Here is a 14,105-nt window from a genome sequence, read left to right as displayed (position 1 = left end):
GCTGGGACGCTGCTACCTTAAAAAGTGAGAATAATTGAGAATTTTATTAATAGGAGCGAAAGGTATTTCTATGGTCTTTTAATGTTGAATATATTTTAGACAATTCTTTATTAATTCTAATATCCCCAAAATGTGGTGACCCTACTTTGCTTTGTACCATGTAGGTTGCACCTGATGATCTGGCTTTAGTCCACGAAACTGATTATGGTTTAATAAACAACAATTTTACCAGCTGTTAGCAGAGTTCTTTCTAGCATCATGCCTTTCAACAGCGTTGATTGCCTGGAATATAAAATAGTTTGTGATTTATGTGTGAATAACAGAATAGTCATGGAGATGCAATAGAGGACAAGAGTATCAAAGGAGGTTCAAGGAGTCATCAACAAGAACAAAAATGCGAGTTCAGAAGGTCAGCTAGAGAACCTACAGTGCCTGATAGATTTGGTAATTATGTCACCAAGGAAAAATCCTTGACAGTACCAGGAATCAAACCTGTATCCCTGCTCCCCCCACGGCAATCTTCCACAAGAACCACTCAGCTACAGAGGCCGACACTACCCTATAAACAGAAATTAAATAACAGTGTTATTGTAATTAAAGAATGGCTTTAAGTGACCAAGATGCCATTATCGGCAATCATTTAGTTTGAACAAGGTCATCTAACAGGGCTACAAGAAACTGGATGATCCTTATGCAATACTGCACTAAGACTTAAGGCAGGAATGTAGCCACTGTACATGATTGCTGGCACTGGTAGTCACGAGAGGGTGTGGTTGCAACAAGATGGAGCCCCTGATGCCCACATGGCACTATGAGAGGGAAGACAGACATGTTCAGCATGTGACTCTGGCACATTGTACTGCATCTGCAGCAGCAATTTGGCAGATTACTTCAAGGACAACTCACTGCCGGAAGCCATGTAGTGTGTGTTTCACTAACCCCAAACCATCACCATTTGTGACTTCAATGGTGTCAAGGGAGAGCCTCACTGGAGGGCAGAGTGGAGGTCTGTTGTGTTTCCTGATAAAAACTGTTTCTGCCTCAGTGCCAGTGATGGCCGTGTGTTAGTTGGGAGGTGGCCAGCTGAAGGTCTGCAACCGACCTGTCTGCATGCTACACTCACTGGATGTACACCTTGAGTTGTGGTCTGGAGTGCAATTTCATACGACAGCAGGACCACTACTGTGGCTGTCCCACACACTGTGACTGCAAATTCCTATGTCAATCTGGTGATTTGACACTTTGTGCTGCCATTCATGAACAGTATTTCAGGGGACGTTTCCCAACAGTATAACGCCCACTCACATACTGCGTTTGTAACCCAACATTCTCTATGGAGTGTGGATATGTTGCCAGGGCCTCCTCAATCATTAAATGTTTCTTCAATGGAGCATATATGGGCCTATGGGACATCAACAGATGACAACACCAGTGTCATCCACAAACAGCATTAACCATATCTGTATTGACATACCAAGTGCAACAAGTATGGAAGTCTATCTCACCTGGCACCTATACAACATCCACACAAGCATGGAAGTCTATCTCACCTGGCACCTATACAACATCCACACCTTGTACATCATCTGCAGTTTCGATCTCCCTCACCCCTTTGTGTCTTCTATCCTCTCCATCACCAGTGTGTAACCACAACTTCATCATCACACCTTCATCTCACCATCTCCACGCCATCCGCCTCCGGAATGATGAGCTTCGCCCTGATACCTACTCCTCCTACCAAGTCTAACCCCACCTCCCCCATCCCCCTTCTCAGGGCAGCCTCTCCCCTCCTCTTCCCTTCCCCTGACCGGTTTTTTCCTCCCTCACCACCCCCTCCCTTTCCAGTGCACCCCTTCTGCGTCTCTGCGCTCCCTTCGGACTTGCCTTCCCTCTCCATATGCCGTCACTTGCCCCTTGGTGCGCCCACATTGCTTTTCCTACCACCCTCTCCAGTACATCTGCACCTCCTGTCCCTTCTTTTCCCTCCTCTCAGGCCTCTCCCCCTCCCCCCTTCCTCCTTGACAGGTCCCTCCTGGCAGTTTTTGCCCTTCGTCATGTGTACTCGGTCACGTACAGTGGTTTTAAAGTGTCATTGTTCTGGTGTGTTTCAATTCTGTGGCCAAATTTTAACTCGTGCGTGTGACTTCAGTGTTTTTTACATGCTACAAATCGCCAACTGTGTTTTTTAACTTTATGTGGACCTTTTTAAGTGTTCCACAATGAACGTCTCCATGTACATGTATATTTTAACCCCCACTGTCTCCCCTCATTAAGTTCTTATGTCTCCCCTTATCGCCTTTTATATGTCTCATTCTCATCTTTTTATTAAATGTATTACTTGGCTGAAGAGCAGCGGATTGTGCTACTCCCAGCTTTCCCCTGCCCCTAAGGGTATGGGAAACGAAAAAAAAAAAGCGGAGCTGTCGTTTGTCAGGTGGTTCATGTGAAAAGCTCTCCAACGTTATTATGGCCGCAGGCTTTGAACATGAAATGGTTGTTGGAGCTACATGCATGCGACATTCTATTTCGTAAATCGTTACGGAATTCGATAATCCGAGATCGACAGTGTCAAGAGTCTGCCGAGAACAACAAATTTCGGGCATTACCTCTCACCACAGACAACACAGCAGCCGACGGCGTTCACTTAACGAGTGAGAGCAGCAGTATTTGCGTAGAACTGTCAGTGCTAACAGAGAAACAACACTGTGTGAAATAACCCCAGAAATCAATGTTACGACGAACGTATCCATTAGTACAGTGTGACGAAATTAGGCGTTTATGGGGTATGGCACCAGACAACCGAAGCGAGTGCCTTTGCTAACAGCAAGTTATCTCCTGGAGCACCTTTCCTGAGCTCGTGATCGTATGTTTAGACTTTAGACCCTAGACGACTGGAAAACTATAGCCTGGTCGGATGAGTTTCCATTCAAGTTGTTAACAGCTGATGGTAGGGTTAGTGTGGTGCAGACTCCACGAAGCCATGGACCTATGTCGGCAACAAGGCACTGTGCAAGCTGGTGGTAGCTCTGTAATGGTGTGAGCTGTTTTTACATGAAACAGAGTGGGTCCTCTGGTCCAGTGAACCGATCATTGACTGGAAATCGTTATGCTCGGCTACTTTCGGACCATTTCCAACGATTCATGGTCTTCAACACTGTTTCCAGACAATGATGGCATTTTTATGGATGGCTGGCCGGAGTGGGCGAGCGGTTCTAGGCACTACAGTCTGGAACCGCGCGACCGCTACGGTCGCAGGTTCGCATCCAGCCTCAGGCACGGATGTGTGTGATGTCCTTAGGTTGGTTAGCTTTAAGTAGTTCTAAGTTCTAGTGGACTGATGACCTCAGAAGTTTAGTCCCATAGTGCTCAGAGCCATTTGAACCACGCCATTTTTATGGATGACAATGCGCCATGTCACTGCATTAGAATTGTTCGTAGTTTGTTTTTTAAGAACATTCTCGACATTTCGAGCCAATGATCTGGCCACCCATCGGACATTTATGGGATATAATCGAGACGTCAGTGTGCGTACAAAATCTAGCATCGGCAACACTTTCGCAATTACGGGAGATAGCAGAGGCAGCATGGCTCAACATATATGCAGGCGACTTCCAACGACTTGTTGACGCCATGTCGAGTTGCTGGACTGCGCCAGGCAAAAGGGCCCAACACAATGGTAGGAGGCATTCCATGACTTTCGTCGCCTCAGTCTAGAGCCGACATTGTGTATAGTAATTATGGTGAAGTACCAGATCAGCCCTCCCCGATAATATTATGTTTAGTTTTTTATAAATAATGTAACAACTCTGATACTGAAAACCAATAAAGCATATGTATGCTAACAGTGTTTTACTTTTTTTAAGAAACAGCAGAATCCCTGAGGATGTGTGAAGGAAAATTACCCCCTTTTTCGAAAGTGATTGATTTCACAAGTTGTGTAACAGTAGCAGAATAAGTCGGATTATGTTTGTTTCATTTATCGTGCTGAACAACAATATCAGAATTTCGACCGCGCGCAATGGAAATCGTGGCATTGCAGATTCTTCTGTGAACTTCGTAACTAAGCTTTCTCTCTTCGAGAAAAGCATATTATTCTTTTAAATCGGTATGAATGGTGCATTTGTGTTTAGGCATAACAGCTTGGTTCACGCAAATAACAACACACAACATTAACTACGAACACGAGACTAAGGAAATTTCGTCTGTCTTAACTGTTTACAGAACGCGCCAAACAGTAAGTGAGATAAGATGCGATGCAATATTCCTCACGACAAGGAATGGCGAAAATAGGCACAAAGAAAGCGAATAAATTCCTCTTTAAATTCTCTGAGAGAAAAGTGGGGGACCAGTTACCTCAATCTTCATTCTGCCTTCCTCTCCAAAACTTTTGGCATGCGAACATATTGGCACTTTCTCTTGCTGAAAGAAAGTAGCAGAGAGACAGTGACGTGGAGAGAGAGGACACAATGATTGTGGGAGAAAGAAAGTGGTAGTTAAAGAGAAAGAGAGGTGGTGTGGCTAAAGGGAGAGGAGACAGTCGCAGTAAAAGAGGAAGAGAGATGGATGGAGATAGCAGTAGGTGCAAAGGAGATAGGAGACAGTGAAAATAAAAAATACAGATGAGTGGAGACCATACATTTGCTTAGAGGATCTGTACCATCCCAGACCGGCAACCTTTAATTCGCAGGTATTAGGAAAAGGGCGCGTTGGACGGACATTATAAACACTTGCGTAATTTTTTAGTTAGTGAGGCGTGGTAGGGACAGTTGAAATGGGAAAGAAAGACAAAAGGAGTCAGTGTAAGTGCGAGGGGAGACTGTGGCAGTGGGATACACTGTAAATCAGTAGGGGGGGGGGGGGGAAGAGAGAGAGAGAGAGAGAGAGAGAGAGAGAGAGAGAGAGAGAGAGGCAATGAGGACGACATGTTGAATATGAAGGCTTAACTACATAGAGAGACTGGATAAAAGGATTTAGAATATTCTGTGTTAAAAGAGCGCGAATTAGCTCGCATACCAAAATTTTTGGTGTGTGTGTGTGTAGTGGGGGAGGGTGGAGGGGGTTTTGGGGGGGGGATAGGCGGAATAAGGACTGAGAGAGCTAGTTCCCCACTTTTCTGTCAGCCTTTTATAAAGGAACATCCTCGCCTTTTTCGTATTCCGACGAAAGCTTTTTCTCTGCTGCTTTGTAAAAATGGGTGATTTATAACGAGTGCAAGATGCCGATAAAATCACTGCGTCACTTGCTTTTACGATAAATGAGCCCAGCGCATGCAAACAGTCAACTGTAAAATAAAAAAAAAGTTATCTCATTTGTATACGAAGTTCTTGTGTAATCCCTCCTAGGAAATTTATCTGTATCTCAAATTTTCCTTTATCTTCCCTTTTCGTGTTTTATACGAAACTATACAGACGGAAAAAAATGATCGCAGCACCAAGGAGTTGTGCTACATAAACGAAAGTTGACAGGCGTGTTTCTGCAATTGAAAGATGAAGACTGCTAAACTGTCGCGCCAATGCGTAAGATTGGCGCTGGTAGTGCCACTATGATCCTGCGAATCAGATTTCCATTAATACACCTTGTAGCTGACGTTTGAGATTGAACGTGGTGAGTTTATGTTATTCAGGAATGGCCAAAAGGTGAAGACGACATTATCAGCACCTTAGTGAGTTTGAACAAGGTCATGTAATAGGGTTACGAGAAGGTGGATGTTATTGCAATACTGCGGATACTTGGCAGGAACATAGCAACTGTCCACGACTGCTGGCAGCGGTGGTCACGGGAATGTACGATCGTAAGACGACCTGTCTCCGGGTGCCCACTTGTCGCTACCAGTAGGACAGACCATCGTGTTCGGCTTATGGCTCTGGCACATCGTACTGCGTCTGCAGCAGCAATCTGAGTAGCAGTGGGCCCCGCGGTGACACAACGAACTGCTGCACATCGGTCACTTAAAGGACAGCTCCGAGCTAGATGTCCTGAAGCGTGCATTCCACTGATCCCAAACCAATGTAATTTGCGATTTCAGTGGTCTCAAGCAAGAGCCTCATTGGAGGGCACGGTGGAGATCTGTTGTGTTTCCTGATGCAAACTGGGTTTGGCCGTATGTTGGTTATTAGAAGGCCACTTGAGGGCCTGTAGCCAACCTGTCTGCGTGCTACGCACACTGGACCCACACCCAGGGCTACGGTGGGGGTACGATTTGGTATGACAGCGAGAGCACTCTCGTGGTTATCCCACGCACTCTGACTGCAAATATGATCGTCGGACTGGTGATCGACCGGTTGCCCTTAAATTCATGAGCAGCATTCAAGGGGGTGCTTTCCAACAGGATAATGCTCGCCCACTTACCGCTTTTGTTACCCAACATGTTTTACAGAGTACTGCTAGTTGCTTAGGCCTACTCGATCACCAGATCTGTCTTCAGTGGAGCACATATGGGACATCATCAGACCACAACTGCAGCATCATCCACAAACAGCGTTAACCATCCCAGTGACCAAGTGCAACAGGCACCCACAAACTAACACCCGGCACCTGTGCAACACAATGCATGCACAGCATTGCCCCCCTCCCCCCCCCACCCGCCCCGGGACCCGTGGTCCTTTCGTGAGTACGTGCGTGGCGAATATGGGGCCCTAAGCTATTCCAGCCCTCCTTCCTTTTCAGTGCTGCATTTCTTTTCCTTTCCATTCCCCTCCTTTCCTGTCCTTGCTCCTTCCCCTTCACCCTCCCCTCTCCATCTCTTGGTGTCCTTTTTTATGTTGGCCCTGCTATCCTCCTGGTTATGTTGGCTTTGCAATTTCGTTTTGTTGCATAATTACCTCATTCTTGAGGCATTCTCTGGTCCTCCTCTGGGGTTTGACTTTACGTTTTGCGAGCCACTTGGGGAAGAGCATCTTACCTAGCGGCTCTGACGTGTGCCCTCTTAGTTCCTCCACCTTTTCCTTCATGTCGTTGTCTAGCTAGGTTGCATCGCCAGCACGGTAGCCAGCCCATGTGGTGGGGTCGCTGTGTACCCTTTTGGTTGAGTCCCTTGAAACCACAGCAATCACACTTCTGATACCTGAGCTGTGCCCTCCTCATGTAAGCCTAGGAGTGGTTGCTTGTCATCTTGGAGCATCGGAACTCCAGGCAATGGTCGCCGTGCCAGACAGCCCTTGCTATGGCTGGGTGGCGCCCTTGGGGAGAGCCCCTGATCGTAGTGAGTGGTATCAGGGTGGACGCTATGCAAATGAAATGCATACGGGTCCAGAACTCTGGCCGTACTTCTACGGCCGTTTCCTTGCGTGGAAATGATTCTCGTGCTACTTCTTCTGCCCCTTCGGCCTTCCCTTCTATGGCTACCCCCTGGGAGGAGGGTGAGGCTCGTCAGCGAGGTGTGAAACCTTTGTCCCACCATCTGGTTTGCACCAGGACTGATGCGGATACTTTCACCAATACCAAACCTGTATTTTTTGTGGAACACATTGACCAGTTTGGTGAAGTGGACTCTGAGCAAGATACAGTTGGGTTTGTTGTTGATCAAAACTGCTTCAGCTGCCCAGTCTGCAGCCCTTCATGCCTGTAACCATCTTGACACAATTCCTGTATCCATTATCCCCCACCAGTCTTTGAATATGATACAAGGGGTAATTTTTCACAGGGACCTCATCCTTCAAACTCATGAGGAACCTAGGGAGAATCTCGGATGGTGGGGTGTTCACTTTGTTCGACATGTTCAGAAGGGTTCGAAGGACAATTGCATTGATACTGAAGCCTTTATCCTGGCCTTTGAAGGGGGTACCCTCCCTGAGAAGGTCAAGATTATGGTTTATCGATGTGACATGAACCCATACATTCCACCACCTATGAGATGTTTTAAATGCTTGCGTTTTGGCCACATGTCTTCCCACTGTTCCCATGCCCATCTCTGTGGTCCCTGGTTGTCCACTCCATGAGGATAGTTCCTGTGTTCCCCCTCCTGTGTGTGTTAATTGTCATGACAATCATTCTCCACATTCGCCAGATTGCTCAGTTTATAAGAAGGAAAAGAAGATACACGAGTATAAGTTCCTTGATCGTATAACCTACACTGAGGCTCGTAAGAAGTAAGCTAGCCTTCATCCTGTGTCCACGATGTATAGCTATGCTTTAGTTACATTGTTACCCCTACCTCCCCTTTCCTTACCCCAGACCCAAACCCCTCTCCTCCCCCCCTTCCCTGAGGCTTACACACCCTCCCCTCAAGGTGCCGCTCCCCCTCCCCAGCCAGAGAAGTGTACCATTTCTTTGGTGTCTGCAGGTCAACAGCGACCCTCCCGGAATCCCCCTTCCTGGCACCTTCTGGGCCAAAGTTCTGCTGCCACACAACGACCACGAGAACCACGGTCTGTGGATGGACCCCCAGGTCGCCCGATCTCTTTCTGTTCCAGATCTTGCTGCAGCTGGCTCCTTTTTGCCACACAGCCCTTCTCGATCTCAAACAGAAAAGAAGAAGAAACATAAGTCTCAGGATAAGGAGTGTATGGTGTCGCCAGAGGTCCCATCCCCACCTTTGGAACCTGACTCTGATCTGTTCATGAATGTCGCCCCTCCTTGTCGGTGACGGGTGGTGACCCGGCGGCATGAATGGCTTTAGACTGTTCATCCCTCCCCGCCCCCCATTTGAATGATCATTCTGTGGTTATCCAATGGAATTGTAATTGATATTACCATCACCTTCCGGAGTTGAAATCCCATATTTCTTTTTACTCTGCAACTTGTGTGGTTCTACAGGAATCTCATGTTACTGATGACCACTCACTGACCCTCCGTGGGTTCCATGCTATCTGTCGAAATCGGGTCAGCTGCCGTGGGCCTCCGGTGGCGTTTGTACGTTGGTGTGTATGGACATTGCTATAACGTGGCTTCCTCTTCAAACTACATTGAAGTGGTTGCTGTTAGGGTCCACCTTGACTGTGAGGTCACAGTTTGCAATCTTTATCTCACTCCTGACAGGACTCTTACACCTGCTGCCTTAACTGCCCTTCTTCAGGAACTTCCTCAATCGTTCCTCCTACTTGGGGATTTTAATGCCCACCATCCCTTGTGTGGCAGTGCATTTCCATCATGTCGAGGTCTTCTCATAGACCAGTTTCTTGCAGACCACGACTTGTGCCTTCTTAATGATGACTCCCCTACTCATTGCAGTGCTGGTCATGGTACCTCGTCTGCCATCTTTATTTTTTCTTCTCCCTTCCTCCTCCCTTCATTCCACTGGTCGCCACAAGACGACCTTTGCGATAGTGACCACTTTCCATTCATTCTCTTGCTCCCTTCTGGCTCCCTGATGGACAGGTTACCTCGTTGGTCTCTCCAATGCGCCGATTGGCCTCTATACACTGCACAGGCCGTTCTTTCTTCCTCTTTGTCAGATTGTATTGATGACGTCCTCCGTGACGTGTCTGATGTGATATTTCGCGCCTCTAGCCTTGCTGTCCCATGCTCATCCAGACTATTTCGCCGCCGGCAAGTCCCGTGGTGGAGAGCGGCCGTTGCAGTTTCCATCCATGATCGCCGTCGAGCTTTGCAACACTTTAAGAGGCACCTATCCACTGTCAATCTTATTACCTTTAAACGCCTTAGCACGAAAGCCCATTACTTAATCAAACGGAGAAAATGGGTGTGTTGGGAACGCTTTGTTTCTTCCCTCCATTCTACTGTCCCTATGTCACGGGTATGGGCTACACTTCGCTGTCTCCAAGGTTGCCTTCGGCAGTCTACACTCCCGGGCCTTACCCTCCCGGATGGCCATTGCACGGACCCATTGATTCTGGCAGAACATCTTGCGACCCACTTTGCAACAGCATCAGCATCAACCTCCTATCTGATTGCATTCCTTCACCAGAAACAGCAGGCTGAAGCTTCTGTCTTATGTTTTACCCCTGGTCAGTCAGAACCTAACAAGGAACCTTATGCTGAATGGGAACTTATTTCCAAACTTTCTTCTTCTGAAGATAGGGCCCCTGTCGCAGACTTCACTCATAACCAACTGCTTCAACATCTGTGCTCCACGACGGCAATTACTTCTCCAGGTGTTTAACCGTATTTCGCTCCAGGGTGACTTTTCTTCGCAATGGAGGGATAGCATCATGGTTCCCGTCCATAAGCCTGGTAAGAACACCCTGTTTGTCGAAGGGTATCGGCCAATTAGTCTGAGAAACGTTGTTTGCAAGTTACTTGAATGTCTCTATTGGACCCTCGAATCTCAGGATCTGTTGTCCCATTACCCGTGTGGCTTTCGATAGGGACAGTCTCATTTACTTCAGTTGGAATCCGCAGTTCGGCAGGATTTTTCCCAGTGCCGCCATTTAGGTGCAGTATTTTTCGGCCTTTGCAAGGCTTGGTGCCTTCACCTCTTACTTAAACTTCATGAGTGTGGTTTTCAGGGCCCAATCCCGATTTTTAACTGTCAGTTCCTGTGTACGCGCGCACAGATGGCTCTGCTGCTTCGCGTATCTACAGTGGCGTAACTCGCTTTGAGCATTTGGCGTTACTAGTCATCGCACAACAGGCCTCGATGTGCGTTAACACAGGCCATATTTTACGGCAATGTGTAGCCGCAACAGTGCTGCCATCAATGTTGCTACAATAAACGCCATTATTGCGGGATGACTGGGCAATATTGCAGATTGAATGGGTTGTTTCAGGTAGTTGCCGATGTATTGTTGACTTGTTGCTGGTTTTGTCCACCAAAAGTGGAGACTGTTTAACATGTCTGGGCCATATGTTCTTCAGTCCTTATCTGTAAATGGTTCGCAGTACTGAGTACTGCGCAATAATATAGACTATTGACAGTTAGTGCGCAATATAATGAAGGAGACAGCAGAGATTACAAAATAATGACGCTAGCACAGCACATCGTACCGCGCACGGGTAATATTTGCGCAATAAAAGGCAATTTCTGCCGAGACTGAGTATAGTTTATTCGCTCCTAAAGACTTTCCACAAAGAACTGAAAATAGTAAAATCACGAGAGAAAAAAAATGTGCTGGAGGACGTGTATTAAAGCACCAAGCGGTACTTTAAAAAATCAAATTCCAAACTGTTTATGAAAACGTAATCCCCGCAAATATATTTGTCCCAGTGATGAATTAGTTTTTTTGTTTTTGTTTTTTTCCTCTCTTAAAAGAAGTATCCCCTCCTCGAGGGGACGAAATAAATGAAAATCTGAGGATGCCAAATCTGGACTGTAGTGGGATGACGTACTGTAGGGTGATCAGACGTCCCATATTTTAGGGGATCGTCCCGTATATTTATAGCGAGTCACTTTTTGTCCCGCCAAAATATATGTGACATATTATGTCCCGTCTTTCAGTAACCACCGTTTATATTGAACTGCTGTGTTTCTAAGTAATGTGTAACATAAGCATATGTATAAGAAATATGGTCATACCCAAAGAATGAAGAAAATACGCTCTTTGATTAACTAAATTGGTTGAAGTACGATTTTGTAAGTTCTTCGCCGATTAGTACATCTTTATTCATTCAGCGATCTTAAGAATTTGTTACTGTGATATCTTGCCCCACTAATAAGCCGAAATATCGTGGCAGCACGTTACTGATATGCAACAGATATCCTGTATATTTATGGAACAAGCAGTACGCCAGGAAAAGCTTTAAATATCAGAGCATCCATATAATTAAATAAGACCACTCCCTGGCCCTTGTAGTTACTCTGCTTTAGTTACTTTTAGTTGGGGGTGGGATAGGGAAAGGGAAGGAAATAGGGTAATATAGGATTACCCACAATTACTTGCAGGCAGGGAGGAGGGAAGTCACGTACATTTTGCATACTATGTATGCAGTTCTTGTCTCATTTATCTAACAAGCTTTTCCATACAAAATGTGAGCACAGTCTTACTAGCTAGTACCTTTATCAGACTCTAGCTCGCTACACTTGATGCCATACAATAGACAGGTTTGTCTCTTTTTCTATTCCAACTACTAGTACTTTCACAAAGGCAGTTATTTTTCTTATCTAAAAGCTTTCCTCAGGTCTCTGAGTGACATTCGTGCAATCCATGCCCATGTCCGCAATGTAATACGTCTTGGCACACACAGATGGCTCTGCTGCTTTCGCATATCTGCAGTGGCGTAGCTCGCTCTGTGCTTCCTGCGTTGCTAGCCAACGCCCACCCTGTCTCGAGGTGTGTTTACACGGGCGAAATTTTACAGCAACGTATGGCCGCAATGATGTTTCATAAGTTTTGCTGCAATAAACGGCAATATTTCGGGATGACTGGCAATATCGCTAATTGAACAAGTTGTTGCAAGTAGTCCGACGTATGTTATCATGATTATCCCCTTAACAGTATATTTTGACAGTTTGCTTTACTTTTTTAACTCACTGTCATTACCAGTAACAATTTACATCTACATTTGCCTTTCCTTTAAAAGCAAATCAGTAATGGTAATCAGGCAGATTTTATTCCAAACACGCACCGTTGTACTAAAGTGGTCTGAATATCAGTAATCCGGAATTCCTGCAACACAGTGATTCTTATAGGCATTTCCGTCATGCGAAACATCTTTAACACAAGTTTCTACGTCACTACTAATACTACTGATACAGTGGATTGTATAAATACTTCATCCAAGAAATACGTGGTATTCTGTAGTCTATCATTAGATAGACTTATTAAGCGGAGTACGTTATATCATAATACCTGTCAGCTGTTTCTGATTATCCATTCCAGTCCAGAACATTAGTAAATATTCCCCTCCACCGGAAATGTGATATACGATAGTCTTTGTGCTAATGGTAAATTCAGTCTGCTGAAAAGAATGGATATAAAATTATATAGCTGTATGTAAACTGCTGCAGTTGGATATGAACTTCTCGAGAGAGGTATATAAATCTCCGCTACCTAAAGATAAAATTCAGTTCCACATTAATGAAGGAACACCAGCGTCCATGATGTTGGTGTGAACAACAGTGATAAACATGAGATTTACACCAATCTATCTACATAGCCCTCTACACCCAGAAACTAACAGAATTAGTCAGTGAAGGTAATAAGAACTAGAACATTCTCGTCATAAAAAATTACTTGCAGTTCGGGAAGAATATAATATTAAAATTAAAATTAACTACGTTTTTAGCTATAGGGTATATTTTCTAGGACTTTATTGTAAAGTAAGCTGTAGGTCCAAACAACTGCATAAGCAGCTTCGGTACTTGGGCACATTCTGAATATTGTGTTTACTTTCACAAGATTAAAAACTTAATTAATTTACAATTTTCAATTATGCGTGGAATGAATTAAACAGTTTTTTGCCCAACAAGACGAATGTAAGCTTTCGCCGTATGCCTCCAGGAAGCGCTTTATCGGCACCAAGATACGCTGCCCACATACACAACTTACAATGTGCCAAGAGAGCATAATTTCGTTCAGTAAATGTTGACCTGGTCAATTTGAGGACTGCTAGAGAATCGTGCCAGGCAACAGTCATTGCAACATTACAGCATACCCAATGGTGCAAACACACCGTAATTTCATTCTTTTTTCAGAATCATTCTTTTTTCAGAATCTAGCTCGCTACACGCTCTTCCATACAATAGACATTTTGTTAATGTCTCTGTTCCAGCTACTGCTGCTTCCTACTTTCAGAAACGCATTTTTTTTAAATATATAATCTTTTGTTTATGGTGTATACTCCCTGGGACACCAGGCAAAAACCCGGGAATTTTTTCATCCAGGAGAAAACCGGGAAAACAATGGAATATTTATAGCTTTGACTGGTAACAACTGATATTCTTTAAAAGAATATTGCTGTTTTCAGCTACTGGAGAATAATACTGCAGCAATGAAACAGAAACAAGAGGAAAAACGTAAATAAATAAAACTTATGTTGCAAAGCAAATGCGCCATTTACAACAACAAAATATACTGCACATACAGGCGCCAGCCAATAGCAAAATGTGTCAAAGGCTTTATGATGATGAAGACCATGTAATACCTCATAACAAACTACATCCGACGTGCGTGACGTCACATCTGTACTGCAAACAATTCCATTAAAAGTTCTAACATCTTCAAATGATTTAGGACCACAAAAGTATAACTGAGAAATCTACATCCTTT

Source organism: Schistocerca cancellata, unplaced genomic scaffold (genome assembly GCF_023864275.1).
Source record: "Schistocerca cancellata isolate TAMUIC-IGC-003103 unplaced genomic scaffold, iqSchCanc2.1 HiC_scaffold_1140, whole genome shotgun sequence".
Taxonomy (NCBI): Eukaryota; Metazoa; Arthropoda; class Insecta; order Orthoptera; family Acrididae; genus Schistocerca; species Schistocerca cancellata.
The sequence above is the reverse complement of the archived record's forward strand: the minus strand, read 5'-3'. Positions refer to the sequence as shown.